At 37.9% G+C, this 6000-nt stretch overlaps 1 protein-coding gene across 2 annotated transcripts in view; it reads right to left on the reverse strand.

The window, feature by feature from the left end:
• The window catches only part of LOC125235812, a 28779-nt gene extending 23450 nt beyond the window's left edge, over nucleotides 1-5329 (reverse strand). The window contains exon 1 of one of the 2 annotated variants that reach the window (XM_048142412.1): nucleotides 4863-5329. The gene's annotated coding sequence lies outside the window, so the exon portion shown is untranslated. The remainder of the gene's footprint in view (nucleotides 1-4862) is intronic. The other variant, XM_048142438.1, reaches the window with a different exon arrangement.
• Nucleotides 5330-6000: the final 671 nt, after the last annotated feature.

Here is a 6000-nt window from a genome sequence, read left to right on the forward strand (position 1 = left end):
GACTGGTTAATGGGCAATGGGAGGAGACTATCGGACACCTGCCGTGACAATTAGTCTCTGAATTGTAGAAGACAGGCGGTGACTTGCCAACTCATTGAGTGGGCCCTACAAAACGGCCGCACGCACAGTGCGACAACAGAGCAACGCTTGAAGTCGAGAGGTGAGATTGCGGTAGCCAGATCCCGGTGATCCGTTCAGCAGGCCGCCACTTATTAGATAATTTGTCTTTGAAATTCACTGACATTGGAAGAGTTCACAACTTTAGTCGGTTATTTTTTTTTTTATACTACGTCGGTGGCAAACAAGCATACGGTCCGCCTGATGGAAAGCGGTCACCGTACCGTACCCTATGGACGCCTGTAACTCAAGGAGTGTCACATGCGCGTTGCCAACCTCACCTCACTTGTGAATTTGTACTTGTACTGTGTGTTGTGTTGTTTTCGCGTCTTGTAGGTTGTAGTTGTAGTTGTAGGGTACAAATGTTCCAAGTTTTCACTATTCTGTTTGGAATTAAGTTTTTGCCTATATATTTGTTTTGTGCTTTGTTGTTACAATTACAAGTTTTAGGTTGTGTCTTCTTGTGCGCGTATATCCATTCGTCAGTCTTTTCGCTCCAAAGCTGACTCATGCGATGAGGTGCAGTCCATTTTTTAGACATTCAAATTTGTAGCAGGTAATCGACAACACTACTGCAGACTGCACTATACATGTTGTGTTACAATAAAATTTTCAATATTAAGCTCGACGACAGTGACGATTGGCAGTTCCTACAGACGACTTTACCGATCCGTTTCGGCGGCCTGGGTTTAAGGAGCATTTCTTGTGTTGCGTTGCCTGCTTTTCTGTCATCCGTCCATAGAACGCTATCCCTCGTGGGAAAGATACTCTCTCCGTCAATACCTGACTTTGAGGTGGCGTACCTGTCGGATGCAGTAGGTAAATTCTTGGCCTGTAGTGTGCCCTAACGTGGAGCTGCCCATTTGGCCTCTACTTCTTTAAGACCGGGCGGGGCAGCGGCAACAGCTGAAGCTCTGAAGCACCGCAAATATGCTGGTCTAGTAAGCAACCATGTATTTGGAGCGTTTGCGGTGGAGACACTGGAAACTTTTTAAGACCTTGGTGTCTGGGGATGCACTAACGTTGTATAAGGATTTCAAGAAGTTGCTAATATACACCACCAGAGATCCTAGGGCTGGTTCATTTCATTCCTTGGACAAAGAATTGGCATTGCCATCCTGCAGGGGAATGTGGCCAGCATAATGGTAATGGGCACCCTTCCGCAAGGTTCAGATTTGGGGGATTTGATTTGATAGTTTTGTTTTAGTTAGTGTAATATTGTATTCATTTTGTTTAATTTAATGTTATAACTATGTAATGAGTTAATAATAGAAAAGTAAAATAATAATAATATACATGTACATATCACGAGCTTATTGAAATGTTTTGTAAAAAAATGTTTTTTTACGTAATAAGTAAGTATTCATAAAAAAAGAATAATATTCTCAATTTGTAAAAGTTAACAATTTCCATAAGTACTGTAAATTTCAATATATAGCATAAGCATTAAGCCGTTATTGAGATATATGTAACAGACAGACAGATGGACAGAATCGCACTGTAAGGGTTTTTCTTTGGTACGGATACGGAACCCAAAACTGCATGATACCTAGCTCCGAACTATCCGGATATCCGTTGAATTTGAGATCGGGATCCAAGGTCTCATAGGATCCGGATAAAACGGATCCGTTATTGATCCACGCCAGAAAGAATTTTCGAATGAAACTTATGAATTATTTCGTGTCTTTTGTCGCTTTCATTCAAATACCACAGAATATCAAGCTATCTAAGGTTAGGTACATTACGCCATGCGATTAATCCATAAAACTATTACCTATGTATTGATGTTTCTTAACTAAACAAAATTAACAGTAAACCATAGTTTTTAAAAGGCATATAATTAACCGGGCAACTAAAATATTAAACGGGAAGTTAAGTCGGGCATACAATAATATAATTTGGCTGTATTTTAATATTGTGGCGACAAAAAAAATATATGAGCCTCAAATATTACGCATCATTATTATTGAAAAAACGGCAGCAAATTTCAAGCGACAAAAATATTGCCGAGGAACATTAAACAATACTTTGGCGACTAAAATAATAATTGGCACCTAGTATTGTAAAGCGTAAGATTTTTAATATTTGTAGTCATATAGATGTTAGCACCTAAATAATTATACTTAGCTCATCGTTTAAAGTAGTATTTAAATTGCGGAGGTAACTAAAAAAATTAATGGGAAGTAGGTTTTTTTAAAACACATATAAAATAGTTTCTTTATGAAAACGGGTTGAAGGTTTCTACGTACCGGATAGTCTCATCGGAAGATCAGCGCTGGAAGTCACTAGCAACACGCTGAGATGAGGCCATTTCGTGGCACTTCATTCCTTTCTGTCTTGTTGTTATTATGTGTATTTTGTCTTGCCTGTGTTCATGAATAAATGTTTATTCCATTCTATTCAAACATCGTATTTGCGACCCGTAAACAACGAGTAGTATTTAAATATCTCTATAAGGGAACGCGTACCAAATCATTTTATAATAAGTACACAGCAAAAAAGGAGTGTATAAGCTTCTAATGGGTCGGTAACGCGCATATGATACCCCTTGAGTTGCAGGCGTCCATATGTTACGGTGACCACTTTCCATCAGGCAGATCGTATGCTTGTTTGCCACCGACGTGGTATTTAAAAAAAATTACCATGATAATCGTATAGTATAATAAATATTACAAGAGCAGAATTATTTTCTGCTAGCAGAAAAGTGGGTTAGGGTTAGGTTATTTTTTTATTAGAATATAAGTCCTACCAAATTTGCTATGGCATAATTCTTAGGTATTTTGTATGAACAAAACAACGATAGCAAAAAGGAAATGAAACACAGTGCCAGAGGCACCGTTAGGTACGACGACGAGCGAAGCGAGGAGGAGTGTTCTAGGTATCTTGCATCCCCAACACACATGACTCGCTATCAAAACAGAAATAGGAAGAAGATGGACAACTTTTTACCGCCTAAATATTATGCAAACAAAAATCTACGGAAGTACTCTTAATTTAGAAGATTATTTTGCTCATTAACATTATGCCAGCATAAGATTCGATATTATAAAATCTGCGGAACAATTTATGCCAAAGCATATTCTGAGTAAGGTTTTCCTGCCAAAAAAATGAATCGTTCAGAGTGATGTTAAGACTGCGTAAGGCCGGCCTTAGATTCGATAGAGTAAACGTCATGAAAAGTCAAATTCATTCTATAGAGACGAATTTACCAGCACTCCCAAACACCTAATTTCTTACCCATAAGTATAATATTTTGTCGACCATTATATTTTATAAGAATCCTTTTTTTTTTATTAAAATGACAGCTCAGGTGATGAGTGCCGATGTATAAATTTTAAATGTACTTTTTATGTTAATTTGCTATATAAATATTTTAAAAGAACTGTATATTTTATATTAATAGACAGCCGTTGTCCTATTAAACTGTATCTCTTAAATTGTTTCCAATATAATAATTCAGTTGCCAAATAAATAGTTGGTACTCGCGTCTGAATAAACCGTAGCCGTAATGACATTAAAATGCTACCTCATATTGAAATAATTTGAGGCCACATTTTAGTCGCCAAACTATTATTTTTGATACCCATTTCTATGGTTATTTAGTCGCCCGGTTAAATAAATAAATACGTGCCTTTTTAAAACTGCTATCGTTACTAACAGGCCCCGTAGCCGAATGGCATTTCTCCGACGCCAAACGAAAGCGATACGCCGCTGGCTCTGTCGCGCCAATACGCAAGCGCGATAGAGATAGATATCTACTAGCGCTTCGTTTCGTGAACGTTTCGTGAGCGATTGTGCCATTCGGCTAGCCACCCTGGATGCATCCCGACAGGAATAACGATAAATTATTAATTTTGTATAAAGCACTATTTTTTTTGCACGGTCTTAGTGCGTTTTCACATTATCCGATCCGATATCGGATTTCGGAAGGATTTCAATAGAAAAAATCCAAGATGGCGCCCGTAATGTATGGGGTACCGGTCCGACATCCGATATCGGATCGGATAATGTGAAAACGCACTTAATCGGTCTTTATAGGTCCTTCTCCTTTCGTTCAGTGCGATTGGAGAGCGCTTGACTGAGTGAAATGGATAACAGACGGACCCACGACGGACCGAAACAAAACAAAATGTCGCTGGCATAAGTGCGACAGAGATGAAAGAAACTTTTAAGGTCGAAAAATATGTCGGAAAATGAAATATTTTCTAGAAAAAATATTAATATTATTATTGTGTAAACGTGTATTTGAATAATATTGTAGGTACTACAACTTGAACTATATTCAGTTGACAGTTACCAATAATTAGAAAAATCGTATTTAAAAGGAGTCTGGAATAAGTAGGTAAAGGACTAAGTTATTTTATTTCAGTAACTGGAGCTTTGACTTCACGAAACCCCTATAAAAATTGACCTTTTCAACACGGATCCGTTTTATCCGAATCCGTCAAATTTTAAGATCCGAAATATCCGGATCCACAAAATCGGCGGATCTTGCAAACCCTATACCTAGCACTAGACACTTAACTTGAAACTGCTTTAATAAAACTAGTTACTAGAATACGCTAGACTAGAGGGTGGTGCGGGCGTGGGGTCGGGTGGTGGAAAGGCGTGGGGTGGTGGAAAGGCGTGGGGTGGGGTGGTGGAAAGGCGTGGGGTGGGGCGAGACATGAGACGGAAGCTGGAAAAGGTCAAATGAAAGGGCAAGGTCGTGGAACGAACGCGGGAGTTTTAAACTAAGTACTTACATCTTGATGTGTCTTCTAAAAATGCTGGTCTTAAACTTCTTTGTCTTCTCCTTTCTCAAACAAATATTAGTACGCACAGTGCCCTGCATCAACTGGTGCATGCGATGGTTATACAACGCGCTGGTCAAACTTTTGGGTTTTGGAGAGTACGCGTAGCTCATGATATCTACTCTACAACCTCGCCTTATGTACTTTCAATTTTCCTGATTTATTTACAACGAAAAAACACTGGCGGAGGTCTTATAACTTATGTTAATAAGACCGGAATAAAAACAAAACAAACTAATGTAACAGCCAGAATCACAAAAATAAACGCCGCTTATGAAAAAACTTCTTTTTCTTTTCTCGATTCGTCAATTACTGTGAGGGTAAACACAGTTAAATTTTCAATCGCGTGTAAAATAATCACGTGCTACTTTGACAATGGGTGTGTCAAGAATGACGCAAACGACTGGCTGCGGCTGGAGCGGGCCACGAGCGGGCAAGTACAGGCAGAACAGAAGTTTCTACAACCGACGAGACGTCGGCTGATGCAACAGTAACGTCCCGTTCTACATCTTTTTCTTCTAGATGTTACGATTGGAATGCTTATGTTGAATATATTAATGAAAAATTATGTTTTATAAGTATATTGTAGTTAATGGATTTTTAATCTTATACTATATTAAATGTCTTCGATCATAATTTAAAAGTGTAGAAAGTGAAATAGGCGAAATAAATGTAATAAGTTGAAATCTCAAACACAGCCTTCTGCGTAGAAAGGAATATAGTAAATAATTTTAACGCGGTCTTGTAGTCGCGGATTACGTTAATTTTTATTATATTTACAATATTTATTCATTATTATCACCTCTATTCGTAGGTCAAACGAAATAAATTACAATGACGGTGCTTCTTTACCTTATCTAGAAAACAGTTTGCAGGATGTGTTGGCTTTGGTGACGTCATATATCCACGAAAATAGTATTTTTGTCTTTGTCTAACAACCTAGTTGTATTATGCTTTTTCTTATTCTGATGTTTTGTTGTGAAATTTAATAAACAACAATAAGTACCTACTGATAAGTATCTTACTACCATATTTTTTATAAACGTGTAGGGTAAAGTGATTGCTTTGTTGATATCTTATTAGAAAATGA

This window comes from Leguminivora glycinivorella, chromosome 2, assembly GCF_023078275.1.
Source record: "Leguminivora glycinivorella isolate SPB_JAAS2020 chromosome 2, LegGlyc_1.1, whole genome shotgun sequence".
NCBI classification, from domain to species: Eukaryota; Metazoa; Arthropoda; class Insecta; order Lepidoptera; family Tortricidae; genus Leguminivora; species Leguminivora glycinivorella.